The 21263-nt window shown below is 61.5% G+C and overlaps 2 long non-coding RNA genes across 2 annotated transcripts; one reads left to right on the top strand and one right to left on the bottom strand.

The window, feature by feature from the left end:
- Nucleotides 1-1902: 1902 nt before the first annotated feature.
- LOC149853771 (uncharacterized) lies at nt 1903-6205 on the top strand. Its single transcript, XR_016438858.1, has 3 exons — nt 1903-2081; nt 2174-2318; nt 6067-6205. It is a non-coding gene; the product is annotated as an uncharacterized LOC149853771 (long non-coding RNA).
- A 643-nt stretch (nt 6206-6848) lies between these two features.
- LOC149853772 (uncharacterized) lies at nt 6849-14522 on the bottom strand. The gene is made up of 5 exons (XR_016438857.1): nt 13984-14522; nt 12891-12947; nt 12618-12725; nt 12460-12545; nt 6849-11714 (listed from the first exon to the last, which is right to left on the bottom strand). It is a non-coding gene; the product is annotated as an uncharacterized LOC149853772 (long non-coding RNA).
- Nucleotides 14523-21263: the final 6741 nt, after the last annotated feature.

Below are 21263 nucleotides of genomic sequence, written 5' to 3' on the forward strand. Positions count from 1 at the left end.
TGTATTTATAGCCTAGATGCCTCCACCCCTGTGCCAGCTCTTCTCTCTGCCTAGATGCCCCTTTCTGCTCATCTGTGCCAAGTGCAGACACCTGCAGTTCATCCACCAAACGGTTCTGAGAGTCCCTTGACTTCTTGGCTGATCCTGTCTGAGCTCTTCCCTCCACGGGCGTTAATGAGTCAACCCTCTTTTTAATGGCTTTGAGGTGCCACCTGTACAGCTACCCTTTGCTTTGCCGTTTGGTAGCTCCGATTCCACAGCCCTATGGACTGTGTTTAACTCATTCCAGTGAAGGGCTGGTTGTTTTTGCTTCAATCTGGCACTGAATAATTCAGCCCGTGGCCTCCCAAGCTGTGTTAGTGAAAGCTTCTAGTTTCTTGTTAACTGGAGAAAACATGGGTTGTTATTGTATGTGAGGATGCACCTCACCAGGATGCAGAAAAGGACCTGGGGGTGACAGTGGACAAGAAGCTGAATAGGAGCCAGCAGTGTGCCCTTGTTGCCAAGAAGGCTAACAGCATATTGCGCTGCATTGCTAGGAGTGGTGCCAGTAGGTCCAGGAAAGTGATTATTCCTCTCTATTCTGCACTGGTGTGGCCACATCTGGAGTATGGCGTCTAATTGTGGGCCCCCCACTACAGAAAGGATGTGGACAAATTGGAGAGAGTCCAGTGGAGGGCAAAAAAAAATGGTTTGGGGCAGGAATGAAGCGTGCCCCCGGCAGCGGGGGGGGCACAGCGGCAGCAGGAGCGCGGCAGCAGTAAGCCGGGAGCTCTCGCAGATGCCACTGGTGTGGGGGGGTGGAGTGCCAACCACGGGTCGGTACCAGTCATAGATGCCGCCGGCAGCGTCAACGGAGGCCAGTGTTGATCTCAGCAGCGACCACCTTTTCGTAGGAGTGCACGTGCACCCCCTATGCGTCACCAGAGGTTTGGGGGCTGGAGGATGTGATTTGTGAGGAGAGGCTGAGGGAAGTGGGCTTATTGAGTCTGGAGAGGAGAATCGTAAGGGGGAATTGAATAGCAGCCTTCAACTCCCTGCAGGGCGGCTGCAAAGAGGATGGAGCTGGACCGATCTCAGCGGGGGCAGACAACAGAACAAGAAGCAATGGGCTTAAGTTGCAGCAAGGAAAGTTGAGGTTGAATATTGGGAAAAACTCTCTCACCGGGAGGGTAGCAAAGCGCTTGAACAGGTTACCCAGAGAGGTGGTGGAGCCTCCATCCCTGGAGGTGTTTAAGACCCAGCTCCAACAAAGCCTAGTGTTACCAGATTTCCTGTCACTTTGGGGTGTACTCATTTTTTTACATTTCTGGGGCCTCTGTAATTCTAGCAACGTGCTGCTTGTGTCACTTGTGTTTCTGTATCTCTCCCTTCTGCAAGTCCTCACCCGCAATGGAGCTACCTTGCAGGACTCAGGTTCAATGGGGCTGGGTTCCTCCAACCACCGAATCCATCTGTGTGTGGATGTGCAGGTATGTGTTTGACTACCAGGGCACACCTGAGTCAGGCTGGGTTATTCAGCATTGACAGGCTAACACCCTCATATGCCTTGAGCTCAGTTGATCAGGGCAACAATAAAATGCAATCAAACATAAGCACAAGGGTTAACAGAGCACATCTCAGCCAGGCTGGGTTATTCAGCATTGACAGGCTGACACCTCACGTGCCTTGAACTCAGCTCATCCCTTATTTCAGCAGAACAATAATAAATGCAGTTAGACACACTCATGCTAACAGAGTACGTCTGAGCAGGCTGGGTCCGATCAGCACTTTCAGCTGATAGCCTCATGTGCCTCAAAGCATTGTGCAGGGCGCTGGGGGTGGGGGGGAAATGAGGGGTGGCATGGGGGATAGTGCTGTGTGGGGGCGCCCCAGCCTGCCCTTGACTGTGCCCGAGGCCCCACAGGGTGGTGGAGCAGCAGCTGCAGGGCCTGAACTCGGTGCTGTTGGCAGCGCAGCCTGCGTACAGAGCCCGAAGCAGACGTGGTCCTCCTGGAGCTGCCTGCCCCGGTGCCCGCCAGCCCGCATTGTGCCTCAAGGTGCGCCGCTGTGCCCAACTGCACCGCCCGCCCCTTGGCCCGGTGAGTCCCCGTTGCACCGCCTCTGCAGGACGCCCCCCAGGGGTGGGGGTCCAGGTCGCCTGCCCCTCCCTGACACGTGTCACTCCCTGCAGATCCAGCCGCTGCGGTGGGCGGCTGAGCAGCTGACACAGCTCCTAGGAGTGCTGCACACCCATGTCCCGCTGCTGTGGCACGACTGCCTGCTGGAGCTCAGCGTCAGCCCCCATGCCCTTGACCTGGATGTGGCCGACATCCTCGGTGAGCACCCGGACACCTGGGTTCCCTGTAGGGAGTGGGGGCCCAAATGCCTGGGTTCTCTGGTGGGGGTTGGAGCAGGGGGACCGGGGACCCGGGCGTCTGGGTTTGCTGCGTGGGGCGTTGGGGTGCTGAGCTGTGCATCTTGTGCAGACTTGGCTTACCCCCCCAGTTAGGGGAGCATGGAGGAGCACGACAGAGGACAGCGGCACTGTGGGGCAGGCGCCCCCCCCCGACAAGCTCAGCCTGACAGTGCCGGGTCGCAACATGGGTTCCCAGCTCACGCTCAGTGTCCCCATGCTGAGAAGGGGTCCTCGGGTGGGAGCAGGGGGGCCGAGAGCCTGGGATCTGTGGAGTGGGGGAGCCCGGCTCTGACACTGAGCCTCCCCACACACACACAGCGCCACTGCTTGGGCTGAGGGGGCAGTACTGCATGGCGGCCGGGCTGGACGTGGCACCTCTGCACTTCGTCTTTGACGGCCACCTCCTGCTGCCCTCCGGCTCCCCTGAGCACCTGTGGCTGGAGCCTGGCGAGGCCGGGAACTAGCCTCACCCACCCCGCCATGATCTCGTTGAAGGCTGGACCTGGCCCTGCCCACCCTACGGGTGACATCAGCAAGTTTGGACCTGGTCACTCTTAGCTGCCAGCAATGTCTTTGGGGCCTAGGCCTGCCTAGGCAGTGACATCATCGGGGCCTGGCCCTAGCCTTACCTGCCATGCTTTGGATGTCACTGGGACCTGGCCTTTGCCGCACCCACCGTGCTGATGATGTCATCAGGCTGTGGCTCTACATCTTCCTCAGCCCATTATGTCATCCTTGCTGCCCACTGGGAAATCCCCACCTGTGATGTCACCCATTAGTGCTGAAATTTAAGCTCTGAAGTGGGCCGGATTCCCCTCTGGTACCCTGTGATGTCATCAGGGCCCACCTGATGTGACAGGGTGCTGGGCCTTGACTCCTACATATCTCCCTGCTCCCCATTGGCTTTGGACCCCTTCTGGCAGAGTCATAGTGACATCAGACCCCACGCACTGTCAGGATTCCCTCTCTGACATCACTGCAGACTTTCGTGGGGGCCACAAACCTGAGCAGGGGTTGGTGGGTGCCCACAATGACGTCACAGCACCCCTCCAATGATCACCCAGGCTAGCTCCGCCCCCAGGGCTCCATGCATGTGAAGAAATGACCTGGAACAGTTGGGCTGCCCTGTGCTCCACCCACAGCAGGGGGGACCCAGGCGCTGGGACCCCCGGCATCTGCTGGAAGATGAACACAGCGGAGGGCCTGGCTGCCATGGGAATAGGGGCAGAGGAGGGTGCGTAACAGGAGAGGATGTGACTTGGAGGGTGGCAATGGGGATGCCTGGGGGAGTCGGGGAGGGCAGGGAGCCGGGATGCCGGGGTTCCCTGGGACACGGGGAGTGCAGCCACGTAGCACCGGCCCCGCTCACCCACTCCCCGCCATTGCCCCCCGCCGTGCCCCTCACAGCCCCAACACGGCCCTTGGACCAGCCAGGAAGCAAATGGAGCCTCAAGAGCACTGCGTCGACCTCACCTCACTCTGGGGCCTTGGCCTACAGGAACCCCACGCTGACCTCTCTGTGACCCCTGGTTTCTCCAAAAATAAGTTGGTGACCTTTCACCTAATTACTGGGGGTTTGACCTGCAGTTGACCCCAAATGTGACCTCAGGTGACCCCAAGTTGAACTCTGTGTGACCCCTGGTTTCTCCAAAAATAAGTTGGTGGCCTTTCACCTAATTACTGGGGGTTTGACCTGCAGTTGACCCCAAATGTGACCTCAGGTGACCTCTCATTGAACTCTGTGTGACCTCTGGTTTCTCCAAAAATAAGTTGGTGACCTTTCACCTAATTACTGGGGGTTTGACCTGCAGTTGACCCCAAATGTGACCTCAGGTGACCGCTCATTGAACTCTGTGTGACCCCTGGTTTCTCCAAAAATAAGTTGGTGACCTCTCACCTAATTACTGGGGATTTGACCTGCAGTTGACCCCAAGTTGAATGCTGTGACCTCAAGTTGAACTCTGACCCCCAAGTTGAACTCTGTGTGACCCCTGGATTCCCCAAAAATATGTTGGTGACCTTTCACCTAATTAGGGGGCATTTGACCTGTAGCTGACCCCAAGTTGAACTCTGTGACCCCAAGTTGAACTCTGTGTGACCCCTGGATTCCCCAAAAATATGTTGGTGACCTTTCACGTAATTAGGGGGTTTTGATCTGCATTTTAGCCCAACGCTTTACTCCAGTCATGTGACCATCAAGGAGCCATGGAGATGCCAGTTTATTTCTTCTCTTCCATCCAGATGAAAGATGTCTCCTAGCATGAACCTTCACCATTAGAAATAATGGTTATTTCTGCTATGTGGGTGGGGAGGGAAATACTCCAGGAAGATCTGAAGGAAGACAGCGCAATGCTGACATTTGTGTCTTCCTCTGCAGCAAGTGCTGACCTTTCTGAACACACAAGGAGTCAGCCATGGCTGCCATGAAGCAGCCAGTTCCTCTGACCATATGACTAGACACATCCCATGTCCCGCCATCACTTTACAATAAGAAAGGCAGTAAGCCAAGTCCTGCTGACATGAGCGGCCAGAACCGGAGCCTTCCAAGTGTGACCCGAGTATCCTCACTGCAGTGATGTCGGCCTGAAGCTCCCAGCAGCTGGAAAAAATGACTCGGAAGTGGGAGCGGGGCTGCAGGGCAAAGGCCAGGGCTGACAGATCTCCCCCCTCCGCCCACAAGGGCCCCGACCCCGGGGGTGTAGGAGAGCCACACGCAGGCAGGGGGGCAAACGCCGTTACTGAACCGAGCCACATGAACACGCACACGGGGGAGCTTTACTGGGGTAAGGGACGAGCAGCAGCAGGTCGCGGCTCCGACTCCGGCAGCTCCAAGCTCAGCAGCAGCCCCAGCCTGAGCTCCTGTAGGGAGAGACACGGAGCGAGTCAGCACCGGCAGAGGCACCGGGCTGGACCCTGGTCCTGCAGATGCCCCCTTCTCTCTCTCTGGAGATGCCTAACTTGGTTGCCCTGCCTGCTGCCTGCGCTCACTACAGAGCCCCCCCGCTGCCTCCCCCGCTGCCTCCCCCACTGCTGACACTTCCCTTCTCAGCCCGCCCGCTCCCCTGCCCCCTTCCCTCCCTCTGTCCCTAGTCTGTGGGTGTGCAGCACACGTGTTATACAGGTTTGCACTAGACGCAAAACCCATGCTGCGTGAATATCGCTATTTGCCTGTTAGGTGCAGACAGACGGAGAGTGGCATAGGATCACTGTGTTCGTTATGGCACGTGCTCTGCACACACATCCGTTACACACATTTCTGTAGGTACAAGTCAATACACAATCAATAATACTGGCACTTCACCTCCCGGTCTCAAAATGTTACTTCTTTTCCAGCAGGGATCTGCAACTCTCCCCTAGAACAGGTTTCTTGCCGTTCTTGGTGAACAATAGGGTTTTTTTCCCTATTTTTTGCCTTTAAAAAAGAGAATTTCCATGCACATGTTGCTAGAAATGACACACCTCAGGACAAAACCCCGGGGGCGGCATCAGGTGGCTCCAGGCCCACGAGGAAGAGCAGGGTGGGCCTGGACCCGCCTTATGCCGTGCCCTGGTGACACCACGGTCCTGTTTTGCAGCAGGGAGCCCAGTCTCACCCCTAGGGTTTGAAGGCTTTCTCGCAGCGTTCACTAAATAACAGCGGGTTTTCTGTTCTCATCTGTACAAAACAGCAACCCGGTGCTACTGCTGACCACCGAGGAGAGCCCCGCGGGCCACGCACCCTGGGGAACGGAGTCTCCCGCAGCAGCCGCCACAGCGCTCCAGGTCCGCCTGCGGGTCCGCACCAACCACCAACATGGGCTCCGCGCCCCGTGGAGGGACAGACAGCTGAAGGATGCGCTGAGGATCGAGTCGGAGCAATCGGTACACAGCAGCGTGCACACCACCCACCCTGGGTCCAATTCTTCAGCCAACTCAGCCCTGCAGGAAGGCCGCACCTTGCTCGCACTGCAGGATGGCCTCCACTAACCTATATTTTAAAAAGCTTTCCTTTTTTAAAGAGAAAATGAAATGAAAACCCCGCAGCCAGGCCTGTGACTGTTCCCCACCGTGCCAGAGCCTGCCTCTGCAGGGGTCCAAGCCCTCCAGCTGGGAGGAAACAGGTCTTGCCTCATCTGCTGGAGCCTGGCGGCCCAGTCGGGTCCGGAGCAGATCCCAGCAGATCCTGCCTCCTGCCTGCCATGGCCTGGACAAGGGCTCGTACAGGCAGCGGTGGGGAGAGGTGGGCTGGGGCCTGGGCCCTTGCCCCCACTGCGATTCCTGCTGCACCAAGTGTCAAACCAGCTGCTGGACCGTGGTAGCAGCATCTCTGGTCTGGGCCAAAATCCCAGACCAGAAGTGAGCGGCTGCTTGCTCCTAATGGGTGTTTGCAAGTGTACAGATGCATTCAACAGTCTCCACCTGTACTTATCTAAGCATACATTACACATTCCCCTCCCTCGTGCCCACCCCACCCCACATTTGTTGTTCCCAAGCTTTCTTTTCCTGCTTGTGTTCCTGCTTCTCCAGCTGCCCTTCAGGGATCTGCAAGAGTACACAAAACAGACGTGGAATTGCACACCCCGCTAAAAATAAAGAAAAATGTAGCTCATGATGCCCATTGCACTCTCAAGCTTAGCGTCCTTTAAAAACAAGGGGGACGTGACATGCCTCCGGTTTATTAAATGAGGGTGAGTACCCCCCTGGCAGTCACCCGTGTGTGACCACAGCAGGACCTACGGCACAAATCCTGTGTACGAGGAGGTCCCAGTGCTCCCACCTTCCACAAGGCGCTGATCACAAGGTCGACAACTTGGGGATGCAACTTGCAGAGAGGACAGACAGTGTCCAAACTCCCTTACCTTTCCCTCCTGCTGGGCGGGCGGGGGCCTCTTTCTTCCTTACTCGCTCATCTGCCATCTTCCCTGTTTCTCCTTCTGGGGGCTTAAAAAACAGACAGGCACTGGATTTAAGTCAGGACCAGACCACAGGCCCCAGCCTCTTTCCCCCTTTCACCCTTACCTCGACCTGCGGCCACTCTGTCTGCGGCAAGTGGGGAGGGCAGAGCTCTGCGGGCTCGGCTGCTGACATCCCAGCCAGCCAGGAGCAGAACGCCGCGGGCCAGGACGCTGGACAGGACTGCTAGGGCAGCACCATGAACGGCGACCCCAAGCGCCGGCAGCCCTGCTTCCAGGGCGGTGCTCCCTGCACACTGCTGGCTGCTGGGGCATGAAGCCCACACGCAACCTGCACAGCCCTGAATGCCAGCTGCCAGCTGCCTCGGGCGGTCTTGATCGGGGTCAAAGCCGCCCCGTGGACAGAAGGGCCAGACAGGACAGAAGCCACAGAGCCCAAAGGACTAAACGAGGCCTGCTCCCCACAGGCCGGAAGGGCTGGGGGCACAGCCCTGTTTAAAGGGTGCAGGTGGAGGCCATCTCAACAGTGACGAGCCTTTGCAGCAGAGGAGCAGAGACCTGGACCTGATGTACAGGAAGGTCACTAAGCCTCGGGGCCCAACGCACTCAGTATCCTCCAGAAGACGGCAACCATCCCAGGCCAGAAAAGAGCTCCATGCTGCAGACCACTTCACCTCCAGCCTTAACACTGGAAAATCCTCCTCCACTCCCAGGGGGCAAGAAAGCTGAGACCGGCACCCTCCCTACAGGGCATGGTCCGCCTGACTAGCCAGACTGCCCGCGGGGGTAAAGGGGAAAGGCCCAGAGCCCTGCTTACAGGGAGGGCCCACAGCCAGCCAAAGGACACAGCTGTCCCCAGAGGCACAGTGAGACCTGCACCCTGCTTACAGGGTGGTCCACAGCTCTGCACAACTTAGCCCTCCCCTCCACCGAGAGGCACGGGACTCGCACCCTCGTCACAGGCTGCCCCCCAATCCGGATGAGGAGTGCCAGGCACAGATGCAGGAAGGAGGACAGGTGCCTGGACACGGGGATCGGAGAGGAGGCCACGAGCTTCAGCCCAGCCATGGGAAGGTCATCAAGCTCTGGGTTCTGAAGAGTTTGCTGTCACCTCACAAGACCCTCATGTCAGCAGGACTTGGCTTAGTTTCATAGTTTCTAGGGTCGGAAGGGACCTGAGCAGATCATCTAGTCCGACCACCTGCCATGGCAGGGAAGAGTACTGGGGTCAAACGACCCCAGCAAGATGTTCATCCGACCTCCTCTTAAACACCCCCAGGGTAGGAGCCAGCACCACTTCCCTAGCCGCCCTGACCGTGAAGTAGCACCTCCTGATATCTAACCTAAACCTACCCTCTGCCAGCTTGTGACCGCTATCCCTGGTCACTCCTGGCAGTGCACGGGGGAACAGGGACTCCCCCATTGCCTGCTGGTCCCCCCTGACTAATTTATAACAGGCCACAAGATCCCCCCTCAGCCTTCTCTTGTGGAGGCTGAACAGGTTCAGGTCCCATAGCCTCTCCTCATAGGGCCTGCCCTGTTGTCCCCTGATCATACGAGTGGCCTCCTCTGGACCCTCTCCGTGCTGTCAACATCCCTCTTGAAGTGCGGCGCCCAGAACTGGACGCAGTACTCCAGCTGTGGCCTGACCAGTGCCGCATAGAGGGGGAGGACCTGCTCGAGATGCATCTGTGGATGCACGACAAGGTGCGGTCGGCCTTCCTGACCGCGTCCCCACGCTGCCGGCCCGTGTTCATCTTGGAGTCAGTGATGACCCCCAGATCCCTTTCCGCCTCCATACTGACAAGAGGGGAGTTCCCCAACCTGTAGGTATGGTGCCGGTTGTTCCTCCCCAGGTGCGTCACCTTGCACTTGTCTGTGCTGAAACCCATCCTATTCTCGTCCGCCCACCCTTGCAGCCTGTCTAGGTCTGACTGTAGCCTGTTCCTCCCTTCTAGTGTACCCACGTCCCCCCACATCTTAGTGTCATCAGCAAATTTGAACAAGTGCTGCAGAGGAAGACACAAATGTCAGCATTGCGCTGTCTTCCTTCAGATCTTCCTGGAATATTTCCCTCCCCACCCACATAGCAGAAATAACCATTATTTCTAACGGTGAAGATTCATACTAGGAGACATCTGTCATCTGGATGGAAGAGGAGAAATAAACTGGCATCTCCATGGCTCCTTGATGGTCACATGACTGGAGTAAAGCATTGGGCTAAAATGCAGATCAAAACCCCCCAATTAGGTGAAAGGTCACCAACATATTTTTGGGGAATCCAGGGGTCACACAGAGTTCAACTTGGGGTCACAGAGTTCAACTTGGGGTCAGCTACAGGTCAAATGCTCCCTAATTAGGTGAAAGGTCATCAACTTATTTTGGGGGGAAACCAGGGGTCACACAGAGTTCAACTTGGGGTCACCTGAGGTCACATTTGGGGTCTGCGGCAGAAAGCCACCTTGGTTTCTCCCCAAAATCTCTGCCCTGTGACAATGTGATTAGCTGGGCCAGCACAGAGGAGTCACACCTCAGCCTGTCTCTTTAGGTAACCTGAGCTGGCTGCAGTCCTGAGGGAGGGGGCACCTGCCCCCTCTGCCCACGGGACTGGCATCAGCCACCTGGGTGAGGGGCATCCACCTGGTGGGCTGGAATCTGCCCGGCAACTGGTGATGTGTTTCAGATTGGTTGGCGGACAGCCAACCGGAGCTGGCCTCCACTGGCCCAGGTGAATGAGGTCACAGGGGCTATATAAGTTAGGACTGCCCAGGAGGAGGCAGCAGCCATGCGGGGGACTTGGGGGAGCTTGACCATCTGAAACTGGCTCTCTCCTTCATAACTCATGAGCAAGGAACTGCCTGCCTCCAGAGGGAACCTTCACCGGCCTCTGGAAGATGCTTGTGAGTAAGCTACTCGAGATCCGATTAGAGATCTAGCTGGCAGTAACTCAGATGCGTGATCAAAAGGCTACCTCAGCCAGACTGTTTGCTCTTTAGGATTTCTAGGATATTGCTCAATCTTGTACCCTATTTTCACCGTCCCCTTGTAACCAATAAAGTCTTCCTTTGTGACCGGTGTGGGACACTTACTGAGGGGTGGGTCTAAATTATGCTTAAGAGACTCCTTAGGTCTGCGGACTAAGGGAGACTTTGCTTTTTGTCCCCTGACTTGGGGAAGTGCCCCAAGTGCCTGTACTGGGTTGAGTACCCGTAGGACTTTAGGCCTGCCTTTCCCCAAGGACACAGGGCCGAGAGTGAGTCCATTCTCGGGGTGGTGGCAGCTACGTTACCCCCAGGCTAGCAAGTGTGCTCCAGGAAGGGGGTCGGCCGGACGAAAGGCGCCCCAGGGAGGCATTCGGAGCCTGGCAGGTGGTCGGGCGCAGGGAGGTGGGCGGCTCAACGCAGAAGCGCCCCCTACTGGCCCGCCACAGGGTCAACTGCAGGTCAAACCCCCAGTAATTAGATGAAAGGTCACCAACTTATTTTTGGAGAAACCAGGGGTCACACAGAGTTCAATGAGAGGTCACCTGAGGTCACATTTGGGGTCAACTGCAGGTCAAACCCCCAGTAATTAGGTGAAAGGCCACCAACTTATTTTTGGAGAAACCAGGGGTCACACAGAGTTCAACTTGGGGTCACCTGAGGTCACATTTGGGGTCAACTGCAGGTCAAACCCCCAGTAATTAGGTGAAAGGTCACCAACTTATTTTTGGAGAAACCAGGGGTCACAGAGAGGTCAGCGTGGGGTTTCTGTAGGCCAAGGCCCCAGAGTGAGGCGAGGTCGACGCAGTGCTCTTGAGGCTCCATTTGCTTCCTGGCTGGTCCAAGGGCCGTGTTGGGGCTGTGAGGGGCACGGCGGGGGGCAATGGCGGGGAGTGGGTGAGCGGGGCCGGTGCTACGTGGCTGCACTCCCCGTGTCCCAGGGAACCCCGGCATCCCGGCTCCCTGCCCTCCCCGACTCCCCCAGGCATCCCCATTGCCACCCTCCAAGTCACATCCTCTCCTGTTACGCACCCTCCTCTGCCCCTATTCCCATGGCAGCCAGGCCCTCCGCTGTGTTCATCTTCCAGCAGATGCCGGGGGGTCCCAGCGCCTGGGTCCCCCCCGCTGTGGGTGGAGCACAGGGCAGCCAAACTGTTCCAGGTCATTTCTTCACATGCATGGAGCCCTGGGGGCGGAGCTAGCCTGGGTGATCATTGGAGGGGTGCTGTGACGTCATTGTGGGCACCCACCAACCCCTGCTCAGGTTTGTGGCCCCCACCGAAGTCATGCCTGACCAACCTGGTTGCCTTCTATGATGAGGTGACTGGCTCTGTGGATGTGGGGAGGCCGGGGGACGTGGCGCACCTTGATTTTAGCAAGGCTTGGATACGGTCTCCAGCGTTCTCGCAGGCAAGATAAGGAAGTGCGGGCTGGATGAATGGACTGGCAGGGGGATAGAGAACTGGGCTCAGAGGGTAGGAATTAGTGGCTCTGTGTCCAGTTGGCAGCTGGTACCAAGCGGAGTGCCCTGGGGGGGTCAGTTTTGTTCAATATTTTCATCACCAGCCTGGAAAATGGCAGTGATGCACCCCAGACAGTGTGCAGATGACCTCAGGCTGGGGCGAGTCGTAGAGACACTGGAGGGTTGGGCTGTGGTTCAGAGAGACCGGGACATGTCGGAGGATTGGGGTAAAAGGGATCCCATGAGGTTCAACGAAGTCCTGCACTTGGGAAGGAACAGTCCCCTGCACCGGGGCAGGCTGGGGGCCAACAGGCTGGGCAGCAGCTCTGCAGAAAGGGACTTGGGGGGTTGCAAAGGGCACTGTTCTCAGCGAGGGCAGATGACAGGACAAGTATCAATGGGCGCAAGCTGCAGTAAAGCAAGTTGAGGTTGGATATGAGGAAGAACTTTCTCCCAAGGAGGGTGGGGGAGCACTGGGACGGGCTCCCCACAGCAATGCTGAAATCTCCATCCTTGGTAGACAAAGCCCTGGCACAATGCACTTGGGGCTGGTCCGTCTTTGAACTGGATATGACCCCCTGGAGTCCCTTCCTACCCTCACTGTTGGTGATTCTCTGGTCCCCAGACCCACCCCCGTGGCTGACCCAGAGCCCCGAGACCCCCTCACAGCCCCCCAAACCGCTCCCTGGACCCCCACTCCTCCCTCTGCAGCCGCAACCCACTCACCCGATGGTGCACTGCATGCAGCCACGGCACCAGCAAGGGGGCCCAGGCTGGGGCTGGGGGGCGGCGACAGGGACATGGGACGGACCCTGAGACATACATAGGGAGTGTTGGGGGAGGGTGCACAGACCCTGCCCTGCCCCCATGCCCCCAGCACTCACAGTATCTCCAAGACCTGAGGGGCCTCAACCTCCTCCTCCTCCTCTGCTGGCACCAGGGGATCTCGGCACAGGGCTGGGGCGGGCAGTGGGGGTCCTCTGGGTCTGCGTCTGGGGGAGCAGGGAATTAGGGGGGCACCCCAGGGAGGGGACTCCCCAGAAGCATGACCCCTGCCCCAGCCGGCCCCTCACTTTCAACCCATAGCTCCCCCCGCAGCGGTGCCCCTCACTCCTGACCCACGGCCCCCAACATGACCACCCAGTAACCCCCCTTACCTCCCTCCCAGAGAGGGGTGGCACTTCTGGGGGGCACAGCTGGAAGCTCCTGTTCACCTGGGGGTGAGGGAAAGAGGGAGGGTGTTACCCACAATGCCCAGCTGCACTGAGAGGGCCCTCTGCCCCCTCCCAACACCAGGTGTCAGATAGGGATGCCTGGGGTCTGCGGGGCAGTGGGGACCTTTTCTGCCTCTGCACTGCCGAGAAGGGAGTTCCCCAGCCTGTAGGTATGGTGCTGGCTCTTCCCCTCCAGGTGCAGCACCTTGCACTTGTCGGTGTTGCATCCCATCCTGTCCTCATCCGCCCACCCCTGTGACCTGTCCATTGCTCCCTTCTGGCGTGCGCACTTCCTCCCACATCTTAGTGTCACCTATGAATTTGAACAAGGTGCTTTTCACCCCCTCGTCCAAGTCGCTGATGAAGATGTCGAACAGTGCGGGCCCGAGGACCGAGCCCTGGGGGCCCCCACTGCCCACGTCCCTCCAGGTCGGACGTGACCCGTCCACCACCGCTCTCTGGGTGCGGCCCTCCCGCCGGTTGGCGACGCATCTGACTGTGTGGGTGTGGACACCGCAGCCCCCAGTTTCTTAATGAGAACAGGGTGAGAGACAGCGTCGAAGGCCTTCCGGAAGTCCAGGAAGACGAAGTCCACTGCTCCCCCTGCGTCTAAGGATTTGGTGACCTGGCTGTAGAAGGCCACCAGGTTGGTCTGGCAGGACCTGCCACTGATGAACCCGTGTTGGTTGCCCCTAAGCATGCAGTCCCCGGCTGGCCCCTCCTGGATGTGCGCCAGCATAATTCTCTCAAACAGCTTGCCTAGGATCGAGGTAAGAGTAACTGGCCTATAGTTTCCTGGGTCCTCCTTCCTCCCATTTTTGAAGATGGGAACCATCTGGGAGGGAAGTCAGGTCTAGACCCAGCTCTGAGCTGGCCCTTTGCTTGAGATCTGAATTGTGGGAGGAAAGGGAGCTCTTGCGAGTGAGGGGGACAGGTGCTCTATCCCATCCATGCACGGCTCTGCCAAGGCCCCTCAGTCCTGGCTTGAGGCCTGGCACTCCCCACGCCGAGCCTTGCCAGTGCTGCTATCCTTTACCTGCACCCCACTGTGCTATTCCAGTCCTGGGCTTCCTCTGCGGATGCTCTGCAGCACGGACCTGCAGCCCCCGCTCTGCTATGCCAGTCCTGGTGCTGCCCAGCCCCAGCTCGGCGTGTGCTCCTCAATCCCAGCCTGCAGCTGGCTCAGCTAGTCAATCCTGAGCTCGCATATGGAGCTCTGCCAGCGGCTAGCTTGCAGCACAACTTGCTGTTCCAGTCGCGGGGCCTCCTGCATGGAGGGCTCAAGCACCGTCCCCCTCCGGGGAGCCAGACCTGGGCTTCCCAACACCCGGCTCTGCAGGCCACGGCCTGCATCCCGGTGGCTAAGGAGGGGTGGCTGTAGCTGTGCACGCCAGAGGCAGGCGTGGCGTGAAAGGTGTGCTGGAAGAAGAGGCTGTGATACGGGTTGCGATGCTGTGCTGGCTCGGATACACGAAGTGCCGAGCTATTGTTCCCTGTAAAGAGGTGAGGTCACGCAGATGCCGCACTCAGATTACAGGAGAGGCAACTTCCAGACCATGCTAAGGGGGGAAGCGCGACAGAGCTAGCAAAGGGTGCTCACACTGTGACCCAGATCGTGGGGTAAGAGCCAGGACGCACACAAGCCTTGGAAGCAATTTGCTCCTAGCTGACCCCACATGGGTGCATGGACAGCAGCATAACCACCCCCAGGCAGGGAGCGGAGTCCCGGGTACAGAGGATTTTTGGCTAAGCAAACCTTCCAGTGCTCCCCCGTTTCCAGAGAGGAAACACCAGAAGCCAGTGGCTACAGCCTGGCCCTGAAGCAACAAGCCAGGAACCGGCCAACACCCAGAGCAGGGCCCCAGCCCTGCGGGGCAAGCCTATGGCAGCAAGGCAGTGTGCTCCAGGACAGTGATAACTATTTAGGATCCAGGCTTCCTGGGCCAAAGCACTCCCTGGTGTGTCTGGCTTTACAGCAGGGATGAAATCTGCTCAAGGACTGTAAATAGTATTTTGAGGAAAAAAGCCTCAGCTCTCTCCACTGAAACCCACTGCTGTAGGAGACAGCCCAGCGCGGCATAGGAGCAAGCTGCTTCCAGTCCAGGGGAGCTGTCTGGCGACCAGGTGGAAGAAATGGTCCAAATCCCGGGCAGCGCAGAGCACTCACTGACCACGGGCGTGCTGTGGGAGAACAGGGTCCCCAGCTCGGGGCATTTCCAAGCCCCAGCCTGCTCCAACCTGGTCAGCCTCTCCTTAAAAAGGAGACCCAGGAGCTGGGACCCCGCGGTGGTCCCTGCTGAGCAGCTGGAGATCACCCTTTCCCGCAGCCCACGGGGACGTGCCCAGTGACTTCGCTTTTCCCAGCCAGCGCCATGGCCGCAGATACAGGCAGACCTCGCCGCCTCCGGACTCGCGCGCAGGCAGCTGCAACACGCCCTCTCCGGCCCGGCAAATACCATGGCCCCTGGCCCGCGGCAGCTGGGCAAAGCCCCAGTAAAAGCCAGGGGCAGAGGACGCCGGCCCTGTGCAGAGTCCAACTCATTGGCCCGGCCTGGAAGGACGCGGCTTGGGCCGGAGGCCGGCAGGGGCGGCAGCTTTCCCGCGGCTCCCCTCGCAGCGGGGCCGGCGCGTGTGCGCGGGGAAAGAGTCACGGGGCCCAGAAGCGAGGGCCTGAGCCAGCCGGGGCCTGTGGTGCAGGGTGCAGGGCCTGGGTCCGGGTCCGGGTCTCTCCCCTTTTGTGGGGAGGCGCCGTCCTCTTGCAGCGGAGAGAGGGGCCTGGCCCGTGCGCGTCAAGGGGCCCAGGGCCGGAAACACTCAGCTCTCCCCAGGAGTCTGGGGGCGAGGGTGCTACCCCAGGTGGCAAAGGCGGCGGGCTCCACCCCGGCTAGAGTTTTCTCTCGAAGGACAGGCCAGCCTGCCTGGGCGTCTGCAGCCCCGGGTGACGGGGGGTGTTGCCCTGCACAGCGAGGCTGCCCAGCTTTCTGTCCGTGCTTGGTGTTTTAACAGCCGTCTCCCCCGAGCGCCGGCCGCCGGGGCGGGGCTGGAGCGGAATGAGCTGCACAGGCCACGGGCAGCCCCGCTCCTCCTGGCGCCCCGACCGCCGCCCGGGCCCACGGCCGCGCCAGGGCCACGGGGCCTCGCCGCCGGGCTCCTCTTCTGGGGCCGGCCCCCCCCGCGCTGTCGCGGCCCGGAACAGCTGGGGCCCGGCCCCCCCGGGGCAGCAACACCGCCCGTGCTCCGAGCCCGGCTCCGGCGCTGCCCCCCCGGCCCCCCGCTCGGCTCGGGGGCGGCTGGAGCTCCCGGGGACAGACAGCGCCTCCCCGAGCCCCTGCGGGCACTGCCCGGAGCCCCGGCGCCGCACCGGCTCCCCGGGCCCGGCCGGGGGGGGGGCACTCGGTGCCCCCGGCGCGGCCGGGCAGGACCCGCCCCGGCTCCGGTTCGTGCTCGCCGGGCCCCGCCCGAGAGCGAGCTCCTCCCCGCGGGCCGCCGCGCCGCCCCCCGCGGGGCCGGGAGCTCGTCCCAGCCCGGAGCGAGGGGCTGCCCCCGGGGCGGGGGCCATGGCCAGGAGAGCAGGCCCCTGCCTCGGGCGGGGCGGCGCCCGGGGTCGTGATGCAGCCGGGGGGGCCCCAGGAGGGCAGCAGAGCCCGGGGGGGGCGCCGGTCCCCGGGCTCAGAGGCCCCGGCCGGAGCAAGGCTGTGCCCCAGCGCAGATGGCCGGGGGCGAGCGGCGTCCTGGGCCGGCGCGGTGACCCCCCCACGGGACAGCCGCCCGGGGGCTGCCCTCTCCGGGTACTGCCCGGCGCCCCCCGGCTCCCGCCCTCTGCGGCCCGGAGGCAGCTGGGCCTTGGTCTGAGCCGGGCCCGGGGAGGGTACTCGGGCAGGCGGCCTGGCCCGGGCCCCCCGTCTCCGCGCTCTGCGGGACACGGCTGCCCCCAGCCCCAGGTCTCCCCGGGATCTGGGGGCCCCGCGGGGGCTGGTGCTGCAAAGCGCGGGCTGGGGCCGGATTCCCTTGTGGCTGGCGGCCTCCGACCCCCTGTCTGCACCCCTTGGCTGGGGTCGCACAGGAGCTGGGACCCCGCGGTGGTCCCCGCTGAGCAGCCGGAGGTCACTGTTCCCCACGGCCCACGGGGACGTGCCGCGCGGCTTCGCTCGTGCCCGGAAACTAAGGCAGAGCGCCCGGCCTCCAGCCCGACGTCTCCGGACTCGAGCCCGGGCGGCTGGAACGAGTCCTCTCGGCGCGGCAAATATGATGGCCCCTGGCCCGCAGCGGCTGGGCAAGCAATAGCGAAAGCCGGGCCCGGAGGACGCTGCCCCTGTGCAGTCCGACCCATGGGCCCTGCCTGACAGCGCGGGGCCTTGGCCGCCAGGCAGGCAGAAGCCAGAGACTTCCCGGGGCTCCCCTTGCGGCGGGGCCAGTGCGTGTGCGCAGGGAAAGAGTCAAGGGGCCCAGAAGTGAGGGCCTGAGCCAGCCAGGGCCTGTGGTGCAGGGTGCAGGGTGCAGGGCCTCTCCCTGTGGGTGCTGTGGGCCTGGGTTCTGGTCCAGGTCTCTCCCCTTTTGTGGGGAGGCGCCGTGCTCTTGCAGTGGAGGGGCCCGGGGGTGCGTGTCAAGGGGCCCAGGCCCAGAGCTGCTTTCAGCTTTCCCCAGTAGTCTGGTGGTAAGGGTGCCACCCCAGGTGGCAAAAGTGGTGGGTTCAAGCCCCACTAGTGACTGGAGCTGTTGGGTTCCTGGATGGTTGGTGAGTTCCTGGTCCATGTGGCCAAGTGCACACTCAGAAGTAGTGAGGCAGAAAGGTGGGCTGAGGGTAGCAAGTGGGGAGAGGGAGGAACAGGAATGGGGGGGAGGGGCTAAGGGGACCAGAGAGGGGGAAGGAAAATAAAAAAAGAGGCTTGGCTTTGGAGTGGTGGAATAAAAAAAAACCCCTCATTTTCTTTTCCACCTTGCCCACCCCTCCTCTCCCCCTACCTGCACCTGTCCCCATCCCCTCCCCAACCAAGCTCCCAGCCCTTGCTTCCCCCTCACTCTCCATCCCATCCTCTCCTCTCCTCCATCTCCCAGCCCTGCTTGCCCCCCCCCCCAGATCAACCTCCTTATCCGCACCTGGCCACAGGGACTCACTGCAGACTGCGCCAGTCACTAGCGGGGCTTGAACCCACCACCTTTGCCACCTAGGGTAGCACTCTTCCCACCAGACTACTGGGGAAGGTTGAAAGCAAATCCGGGCCTGGGCCCCTTGTCACGCACCCGCCGGGCCCCTCCACGGCAGGAGGACGGCGCCTCCCCACAACAGGGGGCAGACCAGGACCTGAACCCAGGCCCGCAGCACCCGCGGGGAGAGGCCCTGCACCGTGCCCCCCTGCCCCGGCTGCTGTGGGGGGCGCCTACATCGCAGCCCTGGCCTCCCCTCCCCTCCCCCTGTCAGGCAGGGCCCCTCTTTTCCGCCCCTCGCTGCAACGCGGCGGCTCCTGCGGCTAAAGCCTGCAGCGACGACCGGCACAGCCCGCGCAGCCCGTCCCCTCGGCCCGGCTCGGGCACACGCGGGGCTGCCAGGGCAGGCGGCTGCCCTGTTTCAGGGCCCCGCGGTGCCCGGGGCAGGCAGTTATGTCGCGGGGCACAGCCCCCGGGCCGGAGGGCCCCGCGCTACGGCCCGACCCAGCCCCGGCTTCGCCTTCTCCCGCCGGGGGCCCCCCCGGCCCGGGGCCGCAGCAGCGCCCGTGCTCGGCGCCAGGCCTGTGGAGACGACCCGGCTCCGGCGCTCCCGCCCGGCATGAGGCGATGCCGCCGGCCCCCGGCGCTGGGCGCTACCGCGCATGCTCGGGCTGCGGCCTTGCCGTGACTGACGGGAGCGAGCCCCGCTCTCCCGGCCGGCCGGGCGCGGCCGCCGCGGGCTGCGCTGCGTGCGGGGAGGTGCGGGAGCTCGGCGCGGCCCCCGGCCTGACCCAGCTCCTCCCGCAGCCGGGGCTGCGCTTGGCGCGGGAGCCGGGCGCGCAGGGCAGGTGGTGCGGGGCAGCGGCGCGGGCCGGGGGCTCCAGCCGCCCTCGAGCAGAGCGCGGGAGCCGGGCCGGCGGCATCGCCTCGTGCCGGGCGGGAGCGCCGGAGCCGGGTCGTCTCCACAGGCCTGGCGCCGAGCACGGGCGCTGCTGCGGCCCCGGGGGGAGGCCCCGGGCGGGAGAAGGCGAAGCCGGGGCCGGGCCGTAGCGCGGGCCCTCCGGCCCGGGGGCTGTGACCGCGCGGGGGGGCTGTGCCCCGCGACATAACCGTCTCCCCGCGCACGGGGGAGCGCGGGCGGCCGCCTGCCCTGGCAGCCCCGCGTGTGCCCGAGCCGGGCTCCGGCGCCGGGTGCCCGCGGGTCGGGCCGGTCGTCGCTGCAGGTTTCAGCAGCAGGAGCCGCCTCGTTCCCCGGCGCGGCGGAAAAGAGGGGCCCTGCCGGGGCCAGGGGAGCCCCGCTCGCAGTGAAGCCCCCCGCCCCGGGGCCATGTAGAGGCCGTGCCGGGGGTGGGGGCATCCCAGCACAGCGCGGCTCCGTGGCCCGTGCCACTGCCCCGGGCCCTGGGGCAAGGCGGGGCCCGGCTGCCCCGGGGCTCCCTTGCAATGGGCCCAGTGCAGGTGCAGGTGGCGGGTCAAGGGGCCAGGAGGAGAGGGTCTGCCAGAGCTGGCTGGCGGTGCAGGGTGGTGGAGCGCTACTGGGGGACTGTGGGTGTGAGTTGTGCTGCTGAGACCTTGACCCTTTTAAGCCCCAGGGTGGGTGCCTGGTGCCTGTTTGCTTGCAGGGCAGGCGGGTCAAGAGACACACGGGAAGGGCTGCAGTCAGGCTGGCCCTTTAGTAGGGTGGCTTGGGATACTGCCGCTGGTGGCAGGGGCTGCGGGTTCAAGTTTCTGCAAGGCTTGAGTCCTCTGGCCCCAACTAGTATGCAACCGACTTCCCCTCCAGCGCTTGCCTAACAGCTGGTGCTCAGAGGTGATCTTGGTTGAAAGCTGGAGGGGACTTGGAGCTGTAGCCCATTTGGATATGTCCTGAGCCACCCGGTGTCTGCTGGGTTGTTTTGGGGCACAAAGCAAAAACCCCTGGTTTTTAAAGGAAAGCCTTTTTCCTTCTGCTACACAACTCAGCCCCAGGTATCCACTGAGGAACAAAGGGCCTGAGAGCTCTAGCAAGGAGGGATTTGAACCCACCACTCTTGTCACCTAGGGTAGTACCCTTACCACCAGACTACTGGGGACAGCTGAAAGCAGCTCCGAGCCTGGGCCCCTCCACTGCAAGAGGAAGGCGCCTCCCCATAAAAGGGGAGAGACCCAGACCTGAACCCAGGCCCGCAGCACCCACAGGGAGAAACCCTGCACCCTGCACCACAGGCCCTGGCTGGCTCAGGCCCTCACTTCTGGGCCCCTTGACTCTTTCCCTGCGCACATGCACAGACCCCACTGCAAAGGGAGCCGCGGGCCCTGCCTGCCTGGTGGCCAAGGCCTCGTGCTGTCAGGCAGGGCCTGTGGGTTGGACTGCACAGGGGCAGTGTCCTCTGCCACAGACCCCAAATGTGACCTCAGGTGACCCCAAGTTGAACTCTGTGTGACCCCTGGATCCCCCAAAAATATGTTGGTGACCTTTCACCTAATTAGGGGGGGATATGACCCGTAGTTGACCCCCCAACTTGAACTCTGTGACCCCAAGTTGAACTCTGTGTGACCCCCAAGTTGAACCCTGTGTGACCCCTGGATTCCCAAAAAATATGTTGGTGACCTTTCACCTAATTAGGGGGATTTGACCTGTAGTTGACCCCAAGTTGAACTCTCTGACCTCAAGTTGAACTCTGTGACCCCAAGTTGAACTCTGTGTGACCCCCAGATTCCCCCCAAAAATATGTTGGTGACCTTTCACCTATTTAGGGGGGAGTTGACCTGTAGTTGACCCCAAGTTGAACTCCGTGTGACCCCTGGTTTCCCCCAAAATAAGTTGGTGACCTTTCACCTAATTATGGGGTGGGATTTGACCTGTAGTGACCCAACATTGCTCTCTCGGGAGATGGGGGCAAAGAGACATGGGGGGTGGGGAATACAGGGGCCTGGGTTGGGCCAAATGGGACCTGAGCCCAAGGTGGGGGTGAGAGACCCAAGGAGGAGGCAAAGGACACAAGGACAAAGGGAGGGGGCGGTAAACCCATGAACAAGGAGTAAAACCTCCAAGGCGGGGAGGGAAGAAGCAAGAAGAAGGTGGGGAAAGCCCCAAGGAAAATGGGGGGAACAGCCAGGAATAAAGGGGGAAGCACCTAAAAATGAAGGGAAGAAGAGGAGTAGGGGGAGGCGGGGAAGCCCCAAGAATGA

The sequence above is a fragment of the Crocodylus siamensis genome, chromosome 13 (genome assembly GCF_052110815.1).
Source record: "Crocodylus siamensis isolate JL-2025a chromosome 13, ASM5211081v1, whole genome shotgun sequence".
Taxonomy (NCBI): Eukaryota; Metazoa; Chordata; order Crocodylia; family Crocodylidae; genus Crocodylus; species Crocodylus siamensis.